At 46.3% G+C, this 22,930-nt stretch overlaps 1 protein-coding gene across 4 annotated transcripts in view; it reads left to right on the top strand.

Moving 5' to 3' along the window:
• Window positions 1–1,756: 1,756 nt before the first annotated feature.
• The window catches only part of GRAMD1A (GRAM domain containing 1A), a 180,933-nt gene continuing 159,759 nt past the window's right edge, over window positions 1,757–22,930 (top strand). For 2 of the 4 annotated variants that reach the window (XM_073655679.1, XM_073655677.1), the window contains exon 1: window positions 1,759–3,331. The gene's annotated coding sequence lies outside the window, so the exon portion shown is untranslated. Of the gene's footprint in view, window positions 3,332–9,177; window positions 9,268–22,930 lie in introns of those variants that run through there. The other 2 variants (XM_073655683.1, XM_073655678.1) reach the window with 2 other exon arrangements.

Here is a 22,930-nt window from a genome sequence, read left to right as displayed (position 1 = left end):
CATTTTATACAGCGCTATTGAGTTGTGTTGTGAATATAGCTCTGTGGTGAGATCAACCCTACAAAACGGCAGCAAGATGGACATTATAGAACCGTATTGAGCAGTGTAGATGTGAATGCAGCTATGGGATGAGATTAACACTGCAGCATTGAGAACATTTTATGCAGCGCTATTGAGTTGTGTTGTGAATACAGCTCTGTGGTGAGATCAACCCTACAAAACGGCAGCAAGATGGACATTATAGAACCGTATTGAGCAGTGTAGATGTGAATGCAGCTATGGGATGAGATTAACACTGCAGCATTGAGAACATTTTATGCAGCGCTATTGAGTTGTGTTGTGAATACAGCTCTGTGGTGAGATCAACCCTACAAAACGGCAGCAAGATGGACATTATAGAACCGTATTGAGCAGTGTAGATGTGAATGCAGCTATGGAGTGAGATAACACTGCAGCATTGAGAACATTTTATGCAGCGCTATTGAGTTGTGTTGTGAATACAGCTCTGTGGTGAGATCAACCCTCCAAAGCAGCAGCAAGATGGACATTATAGAACCGTATTGAGCAGTGTAGATGAGAATCCAGCTATGTACTGAGATAACACTACAAAGCTGTAGCATGGAGGAAATTATACAGCTGTTTTGTGAATACAGCTCTGTGGTTAAATCAACAATAGAAAGCAGTAGTATTGTGCAAATAGATGTGAATCCAGCTATGGGATGAGAAACACTTACAAGAAAGCTGCAGCATGGAGAAAATGATACAGCAGTAGTGAGCTGTGTTGTGAATACATTTCTGTGGTGAGATGAACCCTACAAAGCTGTAAATTATATAACAGTATTGAGCAGTGTAGATGTGGATTCAGCTCTGGAGTGAGATAAAAGACTTGTTAGAAAGCTCAGCATGATCTTTCTTTGTTTCCCTCTGCCCGTGTGATCACTCTGTACCTCTCCTTAGAGAAGATGCAACCTGACAGTGATGACCACTGACCTGAGTGGATGGTGAGTTCCGGAGGCAGGAGAGAGTGGGAGAAGTGGCTCAGAAGTGGTTTGTTATATTTGTCTCTACTATTAATTTCTGCAAAGTTTGAAAGTGCAGATTCTGGGCAACAACGGTGAGAAATTAAGAAAAAAAATCAAAGTGTGATTTGTAATAATGAAACTTTATGTAAACTCAGAAGGACTTTATGGAATCCAGAACACGGCAGATGTCCGTGGTTACTTTTTTAGATACTTTGTTTCCATTCATTGGGTATTCAGAATGTTCCTGATGCCATAAGAACCCTGGTTCTCGGCAGCACATATGCTGCTGACTGTATGAGATCCGGATACAAATATTCAAGAGTTTCTTCCTGGCAGAGGGGCATCATGACTTCTGCAGGAATCGTACAAGGTGGGGGTCCCCCATAAGTAACGCTGACTCCAGAACGCCGTCGCTGCCAGCGTCGTCCACCTGATACCCATATAACGCAGCGGTCCTGTTCTGGTACAGTGGCTGCATCGCTTGACCGCTCAGCTTTGGCGACAAAACGGGACGACCTGATTGGTCAGAAAACGACAAGGGGACAGATGGGGAAGGCGACTTTATTATAGAATGAAGGATAATAAAGACGTGGAAGACAATGAGTGAAATGTAAGAAGAGTACAGTACAAGGGGAGGGGGGACGGGGACAGGTTACAGCAAAAAAAAGAGGATTTAAAGAGTTAAATGGGAGAATGTAGAGGAGGGAACACAAGCTGAGGCAATGCCAGAGCGACAGGGAAAATAATGCAATTACAGGGAAGGAGAAGTGAGCTGCTTATACATAGGGAATAAGTGCGGGAGGCGGAGGAAGGTGCAGAGAGAACGTGAGACGAAGAGGAAATGTGGAGGACGTAGCGCTGGAGATCACAACAAGGCGACAGGAAGAACTGACATAGGGACAGGGAAACTGCAATTATAGTAGCTGCTAATACATAGGGAATAAGTGCGGGAGGCAGAGGAAGGTGCAGAGAGAACGTGAGACGAAGAAGAAATGTGGAGGACGTAGCGCTGGAGATCACAACAAGGCGACAGGAAGAACTGACATAGGGACAGGGGAAACTGCAATTATAGGAGTTGCTAATACATAGGGAATAAGTGCGGGAGGCGGAGGAAGGTGCAGAGAGAACGTGAGACGAAGAGGAAATGTGGAGGACGTAGCGCTGGAGATCACAACAAGGCGACAGGAAGAACTGACATAGGGACAGGGAAACTGCAATTATAGTAGCTGCTAATACATAGGGAATAAGTGCGGGAGGCAGAGGAAGGTGCAGAGAGAACGTGAGACGAAGAAGAAATGTGGAGGACGTAGCGCTGGAGATCACAACAAGGCGACAGGAAGAACTGACATAGGGACAGGGGAAACTGCAATTATAGGAGTTGCTAATACATAGGGAATAAGTGCGGGAGGCGGAGGAAGGTGCAGAGAGAACGTGAGACGAAGAAGAAATGTGGAGGACGTAGCGCTGGAGATCACAACAAGGCGACAGGAAGAACTGACATAGGGACAGGGAAACTGCAATTATAGTAGCTGCTAATACATAGGGAATAAGTGCGGGAGGCAGAGGAAGGTGCAGAGAGAACGTGAGACGAAGAAGAAATGTGGAGGACGTAGCGCTGGAGATCACAACAAGGCGACAGGAAGAACTGACATAGGGACAGGGGAAACTGCAATTATAGGAGTTGCTAATACATAGGGAATAAGTGCGGGAGGCGGAGGAAGGTGCAGAGAGAACGTGAGACGAAGAAGAAATGTGGAGGACGTAGCGCTGGAGATCACAACAAGGCGACAGGAAGAACTGACATAGGGACAGGGGAAACAATGCAATTATAGGAGCTGCTCATACATGGGGAATAAGTGCGGGAGGCGGAGGAAGGTGCAGAGAGAACATGAGACGAAGAGGAAATGTGGAGGATGTAGCGCTGGAGATCACAACAAGGCGACGGGAAGAACTGACATAGGGACAGGGGAAACTGCAATTATAGGAGTTGCTAATACATAGGGAATAAGTGCGGGAGGCGGAGGAAGGTGCAGAGAGAACGTAAGACGAAGAGGAAATGTGGAGGATGTAGCGCTGGAGATCACAACAAGGCGACGGGAAGAACTGACATAGGGACAGGGGAAACTGCAATTATAGTAGCTGCTAATACATAGGGAATAAGTGCGGGAGGCGGAGGAAGGCATTCAAGACAGATAAGGGAAGATAAGTAAAAAATGTGGAGGACACAGCACTGAAGCCCAGAGCAGTGACAGGCAGAACTGTCAGAGGGACTGCACAAAGGAGGACGCTTCTCCTTCCTGGACACGCAGGTAGGAAATCCTATTCCAGATGTTACCTTTAGCTCCCTTAGTGCATGAAGCTTTAGGTAACGGATATCTCTTAAAGGGGTGGTCCACTATGGGAGTGACCCCTGATTGGGACCCCCCCTCTGTTAGCTCGCTGCTGCGTAAACTTTACATGGATACTAGTAATTGATTTTAGTAAAAACTTATTGCCCCTACTTATATGACAAGCCTCTCCCTACTTGATGTGACCCCTGGGGTCTCTGTGGTGTCTGCAGTGTCTGTGCTCGCAGGATGCGGACAGTGGTGTGCAGTGTATACTGAGCTGCCCTGCGCTGGACTCAGAGCTCTGCTGGGCCATTGTGGGGGTTGGGAGCCCCCTTATATTTACTAGTCACATTTAAGTAGTTTTTTTTCTTTCTTTCAGACGAGGAAATACAGAAGTTGCTAATTTCTTATTTTATTTTATTATTTTTTTTACATTTATTTATAACCGGAGAAAAGTAAATAGATTTTAATTTTTCTGGGTTTTTTTTTATTTTTTTTAAATATTTTTACCATTTTTTTTTTTTTTATTGCCGGCCCCTATGGGTCATGAATCTTTTATAGATAGTATATAATACAAGCGATCAAAAATCAGTCTCCTATAAAGCACAGCCTGTGGTTGAGCTTCACAGAAGTACCAACATGGCAGGATCAGAGACCTTCATAACACAACCGGCATTTGCACCAATCCTGAGCCCACGCCATAAATCCGCACCCATTACATAACATGCAGCAGGAAGGGGTTAAAGTATAGGTGCAAACTTTTACTGAAGTTTGATTTTTAAGTCCTAATCTATGCTGAATTATTTATTTACTGCATTTCTAGAGAGGTCTGAGTTTTATTTTTCTGATACAAAGCTCCAAATCCCCTGCATAGACATAAATTGACATTTTTAAATTACTACCTGCAGCCACCACTAGAGGGAGCTCACTACAATGGAAGATGTATAAATCTCTATACAGTGAGCGCCATCTATTGGTGGCAGCTGGTAGTAAACATGGTAGCTTGTAACTATATGGTTAGGCAGAGGATTTGGAGCTTTGTATCAGAAAAACAAAGCTGACACTGCTATACAGATATAGATGGGGGTGATAACTGGTAATATGATTGGTACATCCATGTGAGTGTTGCTGGATTATTCCATATAAGGATATTGGTTACTCTTTATAGCAACATGCTAAAAATAAGCTGATAACAGAGAGCAGTAGTCTCAATAGTACTCAGCTGTGCTCCATGCTTTACATTTCAGCTGTGCAATCTTAGTGGATCAGTGACTTCATTAGCAGTTTGGGCTGTGGCTGAGTCCCTCCACCATGTTTTAAATCTCAGCTCTTCTCCATGAGGACACAGTTCGACTCTGCCCCATGCTTTACATTTCAGCTCTGCTCTAATAGGACACAGTTATGATATGTGACTCCAGCTTAGGTGCATTGTCTATACGAGTATGGAGCGGTCTGAAATCCACCAGCTGTCGTATCGGATATTTTACATCTCAGCTCTTCTCCATGATGGCTCAGTTTGGCTCTGTTCCATGCTTTACATTTCAGCACTGCTCTATTTGCATTGTCTATTGGAGTATGAGGCAGTCTAAAATCTACCTACAGTCTCATTAGATACTTGGGCTGCTGTTAAATATCCCCCACCATGCTTTACATGCCAACTCATCTCCATTAAGGGTACGCCTAAATTCTGCTCCATGCTTTACATTTCAGCTCTGCTCTATTAGCTAGGATATGCGACTCCAGCTTTAGCTGCATTGTCGATAGGAATCTAAAATTCACTTGCTGCCATAGCGGATACTAAATCCACCATGCTTTACATTGCAGCACTGCTCTAGCCATGACTGCAGTTTATATTTACCTATTGGACTCTGTTTCTTCAGAAAGCTTATTCTCTCCCCCCTATGATTTACACTGCAGCACTGCTTGTTCAGATTTTAATATTACCAGGAAAGCCAGGCAAGGTCCAGCAAGGGCCGAATGTATCAGTTATGGGTTAACCCCTTCATTTCTGCAGCACTGTAAACCCCCTCTAGTCGGCGACCAGTTTTTTTTTCCGTTCCGTCCCTCTTCTTTATTGAAAACTTTTGTTTACACAAACTGTGAATTCTTTCTTTCTTGATAGTTTTTGTATTTACATAACGGAACCGGCGCCATGGCAACCCGAGAATTCCATGCAGCAATGGCGCGATCCAGCTGCAAAACTTTCACTATATAACCCTGCGTGTGCCGGAATACCCAACACAGCAAAGAAAGGGTGCACCAATGTGTAACCAACGGATCAGCCGTTCAGGAGCCGGGGAAAGCCGAGTGCTGGCGCTTTTTACCTCCTCCTCCTTTTCTTGGGCAGCGCAGTTATTGATTGAGGTTGAGATCTCCATCCTCTTGGTGACTTCCAGGCTCTACCTGCAGCTGGATAATCGATCGACCCACCTCCCGGGACGCTCATTCATAGTCGTAAAATTTGCCTTTTTATTCCATGCAAATCTCTCGTGCAAAAGTATTCACACCCTTAAAAAGTTTACACCCACCTATGGGAATTTTCAGCCTTGTGTTTTGTCGTGGGACCAAAAACATTTGTGCAACTTGATATTGGGCGACTGAAACTGCCATCTTGGTATTAAAATAATTGGCGTGACTTGCAACCAGCGACGTAAAACCCAACACGTTTAGGCAATCATTAAATGCGACGTTGCGATCTCGGCCTTGGGTGATTTGGGCCGAGGACCGCTCTGCACAGCTGCTACAATGCAGCGAAGGTCGCAACCCTGAGGGTGCTGTGACTGCTGCAAGAAAGTTGGCACCAATTGGGTTTTTTTGCGCCTTGCTTGCTATGGTCCTGGCACCGTCAGGGTCATAGTGCGATCCCATTCACCTGCATTACACAGCTGCACAGAGCGATCTATCCGTGCTTGTTTCTTTATTTATGGTCCCTGTGCCGATACATGAATGCGCCAGTCGGTGCTTTGGTCCTTGCAGAGGCGGCAGATGTTCCATGCTGTTTGTTGCCTGTAGCTCATCTGTTCTTGCTAAGGCTATATTCACACACGTTGCGGTTTTGCTGCTTTTTTTTAATGCAAATTAAAAGCCGTTTTTTACAGTCTGAGCAGAAGCACTGAGACTTCAGAAATCTCGTGCACACACTTGCTTTTTTATTTCCTGACTGAATAAGAAATCTGCTGCGTTTTTTAAATCTGCAGCGTGGCAATTTTTTTCAGAGTTTTTGCAGCGTTTTTTTCAGCATAGAAAAAAGAGAGCAAAACTGCTGGAGTCTTGAATTTTTGATGAATAAAACTAACTTTATTAAACATGTACTGCAGACAAATGATACATGTAATGTGCAGCAAAAACTCGCCAAAAAAGCAGCAAAAACGTGCCAAGAAAGCAGCAAAAATTCACAGAAAAAAAGCAGCAAAAATGTGCCAAAAAAGCAGCAAAAAAACACAGGAAAAAAGCAGCAAAAACGTGCCAAAAAAAGCAGGAAAAAATATCCAGAAAACAGCAAAAACGTACCAAAAAAAAGCAGCAAAAATTTGCCAAAAAAGCAAGCAAGCAAAAATGCACCAAAAAAGCAGAAAAAAACACTCCAAAGCCTGCTTTCCATAAGCAGATTCTTTACTGACAAGAAAGCAAGTTTTTCCTGCAGAAATAAAATCGCTGCAAAAATGCAATGTGTGAACATAGCCTAAGGATCGGCAGCTATTGTTAGCTCTCGGTGGCCGCACCGCTTTCCATATCATGGCATCGTGAGAGTGAATCATCCATTAACCACGAGATGAGTTTTATGACTGCGGCAAAGTCTGGGGAAGGAGGCGATTCACCGGTAAGAATATTTTTTAATTCCAATCATCACCATTTTTAAGATCTCTGCTTGCTGTCAATGAATGGGGGCAACGCTCATTATTTACACCTGGAGGCATTTGTTACATTGTATCAGTGCAGGTAACAATCACTGATACATTGGCTGGTGGGCATTTTTCTGAGCATATTCTATGCTGGATTTAGGCTGCACGTTCACTGACAGCAAGCAGAGATCCTGATGTACAGAAGTCTGAAACAAAAGTTTGTTAAAAAGTTGCAGAAGTTTTTTTTATACTGTGATTGAGCTTCTTATACAAAGTCTCTGTGCACATAGGTCTTCATTCATGGGCCCTTAGTTTTGTGCAATATGATCCCCCCACTCTTAAAGGGATATCCCCATTTTTATATAGTAATAATAATAACATGAAACCAGCATTAGCTTTCACTTTAAGAGGTTCATCCTCTGGGGCTCCCTAAGAATGTATGCCCTTATATCTCCAATGATGGGCCCAGTCCTGCTGTGATTGGTGCACCCCATTAATCTTCCCCCTTGGTCCTTCATATTGAGACTATGGAGAAAAGAATGACAGTCAATAAAAATCCAGCTGTTTCCCACCTGTGTTCAGGAAAGCTGGATGGTGGTATTCTGTACTAGTGACCCGATATCTTGTATGACTTCATAGCAGAGGCCGCGTCATTGTATTCTGCATCCAGTGAGACAACTGAAGTCAGGGACCAGGTAATAGAAACTCAACCTGATGCCCCCTGTAGTAGATTGTGTATGGTCACTTAGCTTTTCTAGGATCCAGAATGGCGCATCAGTCTAGTTACATAGGATGTAACACCACACAGAGAAAAGTCAACTCACTTGAGACCCTACGTAACCTGCTGATGACCCTGATAGGGGGTCATGGGGTGAGGTTGGCCATCACCCAGCTTTCCCATATGCCAATAAATGGCTCAATCGAAATGTTAACTTGGCAGAAAGGGGGGATTAAAATAAAAGCGACCGTCCTGGAGAAGGACTACCCACCCAGGGACCATTAATCTCAGCCTCTCAGCCTGGAGCCTGGCAGAGGGAAGCTCATCATCTCCAGACTGTGGTGTTAATGTGCAGACACTGCAGCTCTATCCTGCAGAGAGAAGAAGCTGATGGAGCAGTGATCTGCCTGGGAGCTCAGTCTGGGCACTGGCTACCCCCCTGGACTGGGGGGGACTAGTGGGCTTATTAACCCCTGTGATGCTAAAGCAAGCTGGGGAGCACATGTCCTGCAGTGCCCCCCACACTCCCTCTTTTTAGCTTTGACCATGAGAAGGTTTTGTCTCTTGCTGTCTTATATTTTATCAGCTACAAGGTCAGTGCAAAACTTCCAGCCTTGGAAACAAAGGCCCCAGGCAGTTAGCTCATCCCTCCAGAGGATAATTAACAGCTCTGCAGAGAGGGAGAGGTAGGTGATACAGGGCACACATGAGGGGGCTGGCTGCATGCTGGGGAGGGGGACCAGGCTGCACCCCAGAAGGGGGCTGGCTGCATGCTGGGGGACCAGTCTGCACCCAAGGAGGGGGCTTGGTGGAGTACAAGTCTGCATCACAGAAGGGGTCTGGCTGCATGCTGGGGGACCAGTCTGTACCCCAGGAGGGGTCTGGCTGCATGCTGGGGGACCAGTCTGTACCCCAGGAGGGGTCTGGCTGCATGCTGCTGGACCAGTCTGCACCCCAGGAGGGGGCTTGTTGCATGCTGGAAAGGGACCAAGCTGCACCCCAGGAGGGGTGGAAGCTGCTCTGTTCCACAGTGATGAGGTCCTTTGACAAAGAAGAGGTCCTTGGATGGAAGGTGCAGTGCATGGTAGGACACCTTATCGATTGCACCCCCTTCTTTATCCTAATCATTAACCCTACCTTAAGCCCTGTATATAAATCCCCTCCTCCAATATTTATTTACTGTTGTAAACTTTCCACATGATTTGCAACATTGTAACAGTTACACTTGTGCAAAAAGGAACAGAGCTGATACAAAGAGGAAGTGATGAAAGTGAAGTGTGAGAGAAGTGCAGAGATGGAGAGAGCAGAGGAGCCTGGAGGAGCACATGGCGATGGATGGACATGAGAGATGATGGGTATGACACAGATATATGAATACATGCATTTGAGATGAATATATAGATAATATCTGTATACAGTGGGGAAAATAAGTATTTGATACGCTGACGATTTTGCTAGTTTTCCCACTTACACAGAACAGAGAGATCTGTAATTTTTATCGTAGGTCACTTCACCTGTGAGAGACAGAATCTAAAAATAATCCAGAAAATCACATTGTATGAATCTTAAATAATTAATTAGCATTTTATTTCATGAAATAAGTATTTGATACAATAGAAAAATAGACCTTAATTTTTGGTCCAGAAACCTTTGTTACAGTTACAGAGGTCAGACGTTTCCTGTAGTTCTTGACCAGGTTTGCACACACTGCAGCAGGGATTTTGGCCCCCTCCTCCATACAGATCTTCTCCAGATCTTTCAGGTTTCGGGGCTGTCGCTGGGCAACTTTGAGTTTCACCGCACTCCAAAGATTTTCTATTGGGTACAGGTCTGGAGACTGGCTAGGACACACCAGGACCATGAAATGCTTTTTACAGAGCCACTCCTTAGTTGCCCTGGCTGTGTGTTTCAGGTTATTGTCATGCTGGAAGACCCAGGCACAACCCATCTTCAATGCTCTTACTGAGGGAAGGAGGTTGTTGGCCAAAATATCACGCTACATGACCCCATCCATCCTCCCTTCAATATGGTGCAGTCATCCTGTCCCCTTTGCAGAAAACCACCCCCAAAGTATGATGTTTCCTCCACCATGCTTCACATTTGGGATGGTGTTCTTGGGGTTGTACTCATCCTTCATCTTCCTCCAAACATGGCAAATGGAGTTCATAACAAAAAGTTCTATTTTGGTCTCATCTGACCACATGACTTTCTCCCATGCCTCCTCTGGATCATCCAGATTGTCATTGGCAAACTTCACACGGGCCTGGACATGTGCTGGCTTGAGCAGGGAGACCTTGTGTGCCCCGCAGGATTTTAATCCATGTTGGCGTAGTGTGTTACTAATGGTAATGTTTGAGACTGTGGTCCCAGCTCTCTTCAGGTCATTGACCAGGTCCTTCTGTGTAGTTCTGGGCTGATTCCTTTCTCAGAATCATCCTTACCCCATGAGGTGAGATCTTGCATGGAGTCCCAGACCGAGGAAGATTGACCGTCATCTTGTGTTTCTTCCATTTTCTAATAATTGTGCTAACAGTTGTTGCCTTCTCACCAAGCTGCTGCCTATTGTCCTGTAGCCCATCCCAGCCTTGTGCAGGTCTACAATTTTGTCCCTGGTGTCCTTAGACAGCTCTTTGGTCTTGGCCATGGTGGAGAGGTTGGAGTGTGATTGATTTTGTGGACCGGTGTCTTTTATACAGGTAACGAGTTCAAACAGGTGCAATAAATACAGGTAATGAGTGCAGAGTAGGAGAGCTTCTTAAAGAAAAACTATCAGGTCTGTGAGAGGCAGAATTCTTGCTGGTTGGTCGGTGATCAAATACTAATTTCATGCAATAAAATGCAAATTAATTATGTAAAAATCATACAATTTACATTCTGTCTCTCACAGGTGAAGTGACCTACGATAATAATTACAGACCTCTCCATTCTTTGTAGGTGGGGAAAAACTGCAAAATCGGCCGTGGATCAAATACTTATTTTACCCACTGTATATATACGAATGGAGAGGAGATGGATAGATAAGTGATTGATATATGGATCAATGGATATTAATGTCATATCTCTGTATCTATTAATATAGCTACTGATTCATATATATCACCTATATGAAATAGATATATTAATGAATAGGAGATGGATAAGTGATATGTGGGTCGATAACTATATGAATGGATACAGAGATATGACATTACTATCCATCGATCCATATATCAATCATTTATCTATCCATCTCCTATCTGTTCATATATATCTATTATCTATCTCTCTATTATCTCTATCCATTCATAAATATTTATCAAATATCTACAGTATATCTATTATCTCTCCATCTTAGTATTTCCCAAAAGTCACTCTATTATGAAAAGTTTTACCACTTCCTAATACACTTTGGCCTCAGTTCATCATTGATTTTGATTTACACCTTTATTTTCGGAAGTAGAAATGGTCGTAATAAAGTCTTTTTCGCTGTTCTCTTACTCGTTATTTAATTTGCACTTTAACATTACCTGCTTTTTTTTATTATTATTATTATTATGGCCATGGGGTATCTAAGCATTTTAGCCGACTTCATTGTTTATGACTTTTGGAACACTTTCGATACATTTACAGGCACTGATACATTGTTGCAAATCAGGACAGGAGATCTCTGTGCTGCCCATGTGTTTCAGTGCTTGTGGACTGGATACAATTGTAACAATCCCTCAGCTGTAAAGTAGACTCATTAGACTGGAAGGGTATTTTATATAAAAATGTATTTATTAACTGACAGCAGGTGATCTAATTTTTTTATTAAACTGCAGTAAAAGACGCATTGTGTGAACATGGCCGTACGGTGTTCGGTTATGACCGTTGCTGCCTCACTATTAGGAAATTTGCACCCGTCCATTGTGGTAATTGCACAATCCTGTGATCTCACCGCACAGGAGGTTGTAAGCCTGTGACAACACGTCGGGATTAGAGGTAACATTTTCAGGGCGTTTCCATGTAGCCGACGATAATCCGTTGCCGTCAGCACCGAATTTATGAAAAAAGAAAATACCACAATCCGGACCTCGATGTTTTCCAGCGGACGACACATTCAGATTTCCTATGGAGATTCCCGTCATTGGCGAATGGGGGAAGGGAAGCGAAAACCCCTCTGACCACATTTACAGGCAGCTGGTGCGACCTCTTTATTCTTCCCCTATTTCTATTATTCAGTTGTGCAGAATGATGGAAAGTTTTACTGAGCACAAAACCCCGGGGCGAAGGCAGAATCCATGTAATCAGATAAAAGAATAAGACCAAAGAGATGTCCTGAGGAGCCAGAAGTGCAAGGACTGTGGGTAGAAAACCCCCCGGGGACAGGACAGGCTGAGGACACCTAGCACAGAAGACCCCAACACCTGGTAATAATTCATAGGTGTAAGACGCAGTCTGTATAACATTCTGTATATACACTGCACAGTACCACTCCTCCTGTCCTGTATATATACACTGCACAGTACCACTCCTCCTGTATATATACACTGCACAGTACCACTCCTCCTGTCCTGTATATATACACTGCACAGTACCACTCCTCCTGTCCTGTATATATACACTGCACAGTACCACTCCTCCTGTCCTGTATATATACACTGCACAGTACCACTCCTCCTGTATATATACACTACACAGCACCACTCCTCCTGTATATATACACTGCACAGTACCACTCCTCCTGTCCTGTATATATACACTGCAGAGTACCACTCCTCCTGTCCTGTATATATACACTGCAGAGTACCACTCCTCCTGTATATATACACTGCACAGTACCACTCCTCCTGTCCTGTATATATACACTGCACAGTACCACTCCTCCTGTCCTGTATATATACACTGCAGAGTACCACTCCTCCTGTATATATACACTGCACAGTACCACTCCTCCTGTCCTGTATATATACACTGCACAGTACCACTCCTCCTGTTCTGTATATATACACTGCACAGTACTACTCCTCCTGTCCTGTATATATAGACTACACAGTACCACTCCTCCTGTCCTGTGTATATACACTGCACAGTACCACTCCTCCTGTATATATACACTGCACAGTACTACTCCTCCTGTCCTTTATATATACACTGCACAGTACCACTCCTCCTGTCCTGTATATATACACTGCACAGCACCACTCCTCCTGTCCTGTATATATACACTGCACAGTACCACTCCTCCTGTCCTGTATATATACACTGCACAGTACCACTCCTCCTGTCCTGTATATATACACTGCAGAGTACCACTCCTCCTGTATATATACACTGCACAGTACCACTCCTCCTGTATATATACACTGCACAGTACCACTCCTCCTGTATATATACACTGCACAGTATCACGTCTCCTGTCCTGTATATATACACTGCACAGTACCACTCCTCCTGTCCTGTATATATACACTGCACAGCACCACTCCTCCTGTCCTGTATATATACACTGCACGGTACCACTCCTCCTGTATATATACACTGCACGGTACCACTCCTCCTGTCCTGTATATATACACTGCACAGTACCACTCCTCCTGTCCTGTATATATACACTGCACAGTACCACTCCTCCTGTCCTGTATATATACACTGCACAGTACCACTCCTCCTGTCCTGTATATATACACTGCACAGTACCACTCCTCCTGTCCTGTATATATACACTGCACAGTACCACTCCTCCTGTCCTGTATATATACACTGCACAGCACCACTCCTCCTGTCCTGTATATATACACTGCACAGTACCACTCCTCCTGTCCTGTATATATACACTGCACAGTACCACTCCTCCTGTCCTGTATATATGCACTGCACAGTACCCCTCCTCCTGTCCTGTATATATACACTGCACAGTACCACTCCTCCTGTCCTGTATATATACACTGCACAGTACCACTCCTCCTATCCTGTATATATACACTGCACAGTACCACTCCTCCTGTCCTGTATATATACACTGCACAGTACCACTCCTCCTGTCCTGTATATATACACTGCACAGTACCACTCCTCCTGTCCTGTATATATACACTGCACAGTACCACTCCTCCTGTCCTGTATATATACACTGCACAGTACCACTCCTCCTGTCCTGTATATAGACACTGCACAGTACCACTCCTCCTGTCCTGTATATATACACTGCACAGTACCACTCCTCCTGTCCTGTATATAGACACTGCACAGTACCACTCCACCTGTATATATACACTGCACAGTACCACTCCTCCTGTCCTGTATATATACACTGCACAGTACCACTCCTCCTGTCCTGTATATATACACTGCACAGCACCACTCCTCCTGTCCTGTATATATACACTGCACAGTACCACTCCTCCTGTCCTGTATATATACACTGCAGAGTACCACTCCTCCTGTATATATACACTGCACAGTACCACTCCTCCTGTATATATACACTGCACAGTACCACTCCTCCTGTATATATACACTGCACAGTATCACGTCTCCTGTCCTGTATATATACACTGCACAGTACCACTCCTCCTGTCCTGTATATATACACTGCACAGCACCACTCCTCCTGTCCTGTATATATACACTGCACGGTACCACTCCTCCTGTATATATACACTGCACGGTACCACTCCTCCTGTCCTGTATATATACACTGCAGAGTACCACTCCTCCTGTCCTGTATATATACACTGCACAGTACCACTCCTCCTGTCCTGTATATATACACTGCACAGTACCACTCCTCCTGTCCTGTATATATACACTGCACAGTACCACTCCTCCTGTCCTGTATATATACACTGCACAGTACCACTCCTCCTGTCCTGTATATATACACTGCACAGCACCACTCCTCCTGTCCTGTATATATACACTGCACAGTACCACTCCTCCTGTCCTGTATATATACACTGCACAGTACCACTCCTCCTGTCCTGTATATATGCACTGCACAGTACCCCTCCTCCTGTCCTGTATATATACACTGCACAGTACCACTCCTCCTGTCCTGTATATATACACTGCACAGTACCACTCCTCCTATCCTGTATATATACACTGCACAGTACCACTCCTCCTGTCCTGTATATATACACTGCACAGTACCACTCCTCCTGTCCTGTATATATACACTGCACAGTACCACTCCTCCTGTCCTGTATATATACACTGCACAGTACCACTCCTCCTGTCCTGTATATATACACTGCACAGTACCACTCCTCCTGTCCTGTATATAGACACTGCACAGTACCACTCCTCCTGTCCTGTATATATACACTGCACAGTACCACTCCTCCTGTCCTGTATATAGACACTGCACAGTACCACTCCACCTGTATATATACACTGCACAGTACCACTCCTCCTGTCCTGTATATATACACTGCACAGTACCACTCCTCCTGTCCTGTATATATACACTGCACAGCACCACTCCTCCTGTCCTGTATATATACACTGCACAGTACCACTCCTCCTGTCCTGTATATAGACACTGCACAGCACCACTCCTCCTGTCCTGTATATATACACTGCACGGTACCACTCCTCCTGTATATATACACTGCACGGTACCACTCCTCCTGTCCTGTATATATACACTGCAGAGTACCACTCCTCCTGTCCTGTATATATACACTGCACAGTACCACTCCTCCTGTCCTGTATATATACACTGCACAGTACCACTCCTCCTGTCCTGTATATATACACTGCACAGTACCACTCCTCCTGTCCTGTATATATACACTGCACAGTACCACTCCTCCTGTCCTGTATATATACACTGCACAGCACCACTCCTCCTGTCCTGTATATATACACTGCACAGTACCACTCCTCCTGTCCTGTATATATACACTGCACAGTACCACTCCTCCTGTCCTGTATATATGCACTGCACAGTACCCCTCCTCCTGTCCTGTATATATACACTGCACAGTACCACTCCTCCTGTCCTGTATATATACACTGCACAGTACCACTCCTCCTATCCTGTATATATACACTGCACAGTACCACTCCTCCTGTCCTGTATATATACACTGCACAGTACCACTCCTCCTGTCCTGTATATATACACTGCACAGTACCACTCCTCCTGTCCTGTATATATACACTGCACAGTACCACTCCTCCTGTCCTGTATATAGACACTGCACAGTACCACTCCTCCTGTCCTGTATATATACACTGCACAGTACCACTCCTCCTGTCCTGTATATAGACACTGCACAGTACCACTCCACCTGTATATATACACTGCACAGTACCACTCCTCCTGTCCTGTATATATACACTGCACAGTACCACTCCTCCTGTCCTGTATATATACACTGCACAGCACCACTCCTCCTGTCCTGTATATATACACTGCACAGTACCACTCCTCCTGTCCTGTATATAGACACTGCACAGCACCACTCCTCCTGTCCTGTATATAGACACTGCACAGTACAACTCCTCCTGTCCTGTATATAGACACTGCACAGTACCACTCCTCCTGTCCTGTATATAGACACTGCACAGTACCACTCCTCCTGTCCTGTATATAGACACTGCACAGTACCACTCCTCCTGTCCTGTATATAGACACTGCACAGTACCACTCCTCCTGTCCTGTATATATGCACTGCACAGTACCACTCCTCCTGTCCTGTATATATACACTGCACAGTACCACTCCTCCTGTCCTGTATATATACACTGCACAGTACCACTCCTCCTGTCCTGTATATATACACTGCACAGTACCACTCCTCCTGTCCTGTATATATACACTATACAGTACCACTCCTCCTGTATATATACACTGCACAGTACCACTCCTCCTGTCCTGTATATATGCACTGCACAGTACCACTCCTCCTGTCCTGTATATATACATTACACAGTACCACTCCTCCTGTCCTGTATATATACACTGCACAGTACCACTCCTCCTGTCCTGTATATATACACTGCACAGTACCACTCCTCCTGTCCTGTATATATACACTGCACAGTACCACTCCTCCTGTCCTGTATATATACACTATACAGTATCACTCCTCCTGTATATATACACTGCACAGTACCACTCCTCCTGTCCTGTATATATACACTGCACAGTACCACTCCTCCTGTCCTGTATATAGACACTGCACAGTACCACTCCTCCTGTCCTGTATATAGACACTGCACAGTACCACTCCTCCTGTCCTGTATATATGCACTGCACAGTACCACTCCTCCTGTCCTGTATATATACATTACACAGTACCACTCCTCCTGTCCTGTATATAGACACTGCACAGTACCACTCCTCCTGTCCTGTATATATGCACTGCACAGTACCACTCCTCCTGTCCTGTATATATACACTGCACAGTACCACTCCTCCTGTCCTGTATATATACACTGCACAGTACCACTCCTCCTGTCCTGTATATATACACACTGCAGAGTACCACTCCTCCTGTCCTGTATATATACACTGCACAGTACCACTCCTCCTGTCCTGTATATAGACACTGCACAGTACCACTCCTCCTGTCCTGTATATAGACACTGCACAGTACCACTCCTCCTGTCCTGTATATAGACACTGCACAGTACCACTCCTCCTGTCCTGTATATAGACACTGCACAGTACCACTCCTCCTGTCCTGTATATAGACACTGCACAGTACCACTCCTCCTGTCCTGTATATATACACTGCACAGTACCACTCCTCCTGTCCTGTATATATGCACTGCACAGTACCACTCCTCCTGTCCTGTATATATACACTGCACAGTACCACTCCTCCTGTCCTGTATATATACACTGCACAGTACCACTCCTCCTGTCCTGTATATATGCACTGCACAGTACCACTCCTCCTGTCCTGTATATATACACTGCAGGTCTTTTTTTTATTGATAGAATAAGTACAGTACATGACAGAACAATAATACATTACAGGACACCGAACATAAGAACAAAACAAGACGACAAATCACAGAAAATAGAAACAAAATAAATCACCGCAGGAATATATATATATATACAGGAAATAAATATTATAAAACCTATAAAACCCCCGGCCCAGCTTCATTCATACTACTATATACAATCCCACACAACGCTCACACCGTCCTATATACACATAAAACACCATCCTATATACAAGATTATATACAATAAAACACTAAACCTAATATAACGTATATACAACCGGGAACTAACACTAACCTACTGGTCCCACTGCCTGACCTTAGTCACCCCCTTACCGCACCTCATTCACACCACAGAAAACCAAAAATAACAAGATATACAATAGTGACATGAACAATTTTTTTTTTTTTTTTTTTTTTTTTTTTTAATATTTTATATTTTTTTTTTGTAATTTTTAATATATATATAAAACACAGACCTACACTAACTATCCCGCCACCCCTGATCCAGCTCTGGCCACAAAGTTCAGGATTACTCCGAGCTAGGATCAGGCCCCAAAGTTTTTCCCCAGGCGGGGCCTGGACCAGGCCAGATCAGTCCTCTTATCACCGCCGATGAAAACCCCCCCAAATCCCCCACCCAACCTAACTAAAACCCCCATTATACATTATATACAATATACACAGAACACAACCTACACACTCACCATCCAAGGCTCAAGTTCGATGCCGGCAAACCTTCTATCCAGGAGACAGAAATACAAAACAAAAATCTAGGGTGAAAAGACATCAGCCCACCACCAGGATATAGGAGTACTACCGGACTAAGGCACCCTGAAGGAAAAGCCCCTCCAGAGACGGGCCGCCCTCCGGGCACCCAGTCTTTCATACTCCAGAGAACGTACCTTCACCAGGTCACCTAGGATGTTCCTACAGACTTCATCTACATGGAGGATTTTACTCTGCGTCGAGACTAAAACTCGTGCGTTCCACGTGAAATACCTCACCACTGCGCTGACTATGAATAAAGTGTCTCGGTCCCTTCTCCCAAGGTCTCCGAACGCTCCATAGGCCCACCCGGCGTAGGACAGAGTAGCCAGCCGCGGCCAACCAATGGAAGCCCCCACCCTGTTGTACACCTCTGTATTAAAGGGACAATGAAGCAGGAAGTGCTCCATGCTTTCCAGCACGTTAGCACAAGCCTCACGGGGGCAATTCCTGTCCTCGGAGCTCCTGTACTTCAAATTGTCCCTCACATACAGCTTACCATGGAAGCAGCGCCAAGTCAAGTCCCAGTACTTCTCGGGGATCCTGGTAGAATTTAACAAACTCAACCCAACCTCCAGATCCCGACTTGGGCAGTCTTTGAGGGCCAATGGACTCTGAAAATGAGAAAGCAAGACCCTCATATCGAGGAGTTTCCTCGGGAGGGACCTCACCTCCCACATTCCCAGACCCCACCGGCGGATCATTTTCAGAACCGGGGTAACATAAGCCGGGAGATGCCCGTGTGGTGTGCGAAGATCCTTCAATCTTCCCCCTGTCTCCCATTCCTGGAAGAAAGGCTGAAACCATCCCTTGCAGGAGAATACCCACGGAGGAGCCCTCTCTTTCCAGAGGTTTGCCACGTTCACCTTCAAGAAAGTGTTCACTAGGAACACCACGGGGTTCACCATATTCAAACCCCCTAGTCTCCTCGTGCGGTAAGTGACCTCCCGCTTGACTAGGTTCAGTCTGTTCCCCCATAACATCTGGAAGAACAGACTGTAGACCCGTGTCCAGAGAGGCTCTGGCAAGACACAGACGCTGCCCAGGTAGATTAGCAAGGGGAGCAGGAAAGCTTTGCACAGGCCAACCCTTTCCCTCAGGGTCAAAGACCAACCCCTCCATTGGTCCACTCTTTGGGCGACACCTTTGATTCTGCCTTCCCAGTTTTTCGTGGGGTAATCACCCTGGCCGAATTCGATGCCCAGGACTTTGGCATGTTCTTGGGGTTCGGGGAGGGTGTCCGGAAGATCAAACCCGGGATCTCCGCCTCCCAGCCAGAGACTCTCACACTTATCCTGGCTGACCTTGGACCCGGATGCCTCCGAGTAGCGCTCCACTTCTGACATCACCGCTGCTGCCTCCTCTTGCGAAGAAACAAAGACGGTGACATCGTCCGCGTAGGCCACCACCCTCAGGATAGTCTCCGGCGCCGCCCCGCCCATCCGCACCCCCGCCAACGGTCTACAATCGATCCTTCTGAGGAAGGGATCGATCGCAAACGCGTAAAGCAAAGGGCTAAGAGGACAGCCCTGACGGACACCGGATCCTACCCCAAAAGGTCGTCCAATCCACCCATTCACCAGAGGGAAAGTCTCAGCCCCTGTATACAAGGTCTTAAGCCAGTCCACAAACCCTCCAGGCAGACCATACCTCAAAAGAGTGGACCAGAGGTACTCGTGGTTAACCCGATCAAAGGCTTTTGCCTGATCCAGGGTCAGCAAGAACCCCTTCCAGAGGCCCGCCCTGCCTTGCTCCACGGCCTCTCGGACACCTAGAACAGCACTAAAAGTGCTACGGCCAGGAACGCAACAGTGCTGAACCTCCGAAAGGAGCCGGGGTGCAAACTTCACCAGCCTGTTGAAAAGTATCTTAGCCAAAATCTTCCTGTCCACATTGAGAAGCGCTATGGGACGCCAGTTCTCAATGCGTGACGGATCCTTACCCTTTGACAAAATGATCAAAGCTGACCTCCTTAATGATCTCGGCAGAGTGCCCGAGGAGAGACACTCGTTAAACACCTGAGTCAAGAGGGGGACCAAAGAGTCCCTAAAGGTCCTAAAGAACTCGGATGTTAAGCCATCCGGACCTGGCGACTTTTTGGGCCTAAGCCCATCGATCGCCAGTCTCACTTCCTCTTCTTTGATCGCTTCTGCCAAATCGCCCAGCGAGAGGTCAGCCCCTGGCTCAGGAACAGATTCAGCCAGGAAAGCAGACATCCCGTCACGATCAAGCTCCCTCCTTCCCAAGAGGTGCGAGTAGTAGGAACTGACAACCTCCAAGATCCCTGATCTGGACCTTCTCAGGGACCCTGTACTGTCCACCAGCCCCGTCACTATCTTACTATTCACTGACATCTTACAGTTTCTGTAAGGGTCGGGCGAGCAGTACTTCCCGTAGTCCCTCTCGAAAACCAAAGATGCGTGCCTATCGTACTGACACCTCTTCAGCAAGGACTTCACTCTGGAGATCTCCTCGCGGCTACCTCCAGTCGAGACAAGATGCTCGAGTTTCCTCCTCAGGCTCTGATACAGGCGATCCCTGTTCAGGCTTCTGAGGTTCGAGAGCTGCCGGAAGAATCTCGCCACCCGATGTTTGAACATCTCCCACCACTCCGACTTAGTGTTACTTAGGCCCAGCAATGGTACCTGGCTCTGAAAGAATTCCTCAAAAGACCGTCTTACAGCTTCTTCCTCAAGGAGTGATGAATTCAGCTTCCAATAGCCTCTTCCCATCCGAGGAGTCTCTGTAACGTTGAGAGAAAACATAATCAAACAGTGATCGGAGAACTCCACCTCCACAACCGACAACGGCGAAGAGACGGCCTCCTCCTTCAAATAAAACCTATCTAGCCTAGACCTGCACTGACTACCTCTAAAAAAGGTGAATCCCGTGTCGCCCGGGTTGTGCCGGATGTGGACATCCACCAGGCGAGCCTCACTCACTATCCTGTTTAACGCGACGCAGTCATAAGCCAGCCGGTCTCCGGAACCTCCTCTATCACAGGATCTCGTGACATTGTTGAAATCCCCTCCGAAGACCACCTGCCGACTCGAAAATAAAAAAGGTTTGATCTTCAGGAAGAGACATTTGCGGTCCCACTTGGACTGGGAACCATAGATGTTAATGAGCCGAAGCTCTTGTCCCCCCATGGAGACATCTAGGATCAAGCATCTCCCCATTTCTAATTCGATCACTCGTCTGCATTCAACCGCTGCGGTCTTAAAAAGGACCGCCACCCCGCTATACGGCTCGGCCGCAAGAGACCAGTAGGAGGGCCCATGCCTCCACTCCCGCCTTGCTTTATGCAAGGTTGATATATCGGTCAACCTGGTCTCCTGCAAAAACAAAATGTCGGCGTCAAGTTGGCCGAGAAAATGAAAGGCCGTGTACCTTGCCGCATCTGACTTTATGCTGCAAACATTAATAGTTGCCAGCGTCAACGGGGTGGGTGCCGCCATCATGATTGATTGAATTAGATAGCCTTTTTCTTCCCACCACTGACAGTCCCAACCTCTTCCTCTGATAATGACGGGTTTTTAGTGCGCTTAAGACAAACAGATTCATCCATTCTCTCCTTACATAGATTCTTGCCCTCGTCTGGTGGTCCTGGGTTAGTCGTCCCCCCAGAGGGCTTTGTATTTGCCCCCCGAGAGGAAGACCCAGCCATCTCCTGAGCCCCAACCACCTTGTCCGCAACCTCCGGCCCCGGGTCCCCACTTCCCCCCTCCAGAGGGAGGTCCTGGAGAGCCCCGAACCGGTTGGAGAGATCCACCAGAGGGGGGGCGGCTGAACCCTCCAATGGCGCTTGGATCATGGCCAGAGAGTCAGAGGGGTCGCACTCCAAAGAGGCAGCTCGAGACCTGGTCCCCCTCCTACCTCTGGCCGTTTTCCTGTTACCCTTTTTCTTTTTCTGTGACCAATCCCCCTCTCCCTCATCTAGACTGTCACCAGAAGAGGGTTCCTGGGAAGACGTGGCGTCCTCTCGCTCTTCCCTTTCAAGTCTCTTGACTTCCTCGCTCAATTCACTGTCTTTAGGATCCTCAGCTGCAAGTGAAGTACCTGGGTCAGAGTTTAGGGACATTACTCCCTGCCCCCTGTCCCCACGGCGCTTCTCCTGCCGCCTGATGGTGGATGGCGGCAGCTTGCTCCTCACCGGATCCCTGCCTCCCCTGCCCCTACTGGTCCCTTCACCGGCAAGATTAGTCCCGGCTTGCGCCTGTCCCACACTCGCCGCTTTCAGGACCGCATTGGCGAAGGAACGCGGACAGCGACTGAACGGGTGACCGAGGTCACCACACAAGTTACACCTAATCCTGCGACAGG

Source organism: Phyllobates terribilis, unplaced genomic scaffold (genome assembly GCF_046119375.1).
Source record: "Phyllobates terribilis strain yellow unplaced genomic scaffold, ASM4611937v1 Scaffold_12__6_contigs__length_324123572, whole genome shotgun sequence".
In the NCBI taxonomy this organism is placed as follows: Eukaryota; Metazoa; Chordata; class Amphibia; order Anura; family Dendrobatidae; genus Phyllobates; species Phyllobates terribilis.
The sequence above is the reverse complement of the archived record's forward strand: the minus strand, read 5'-3'. Positions and strand labels throughout refer to the sequence as shown.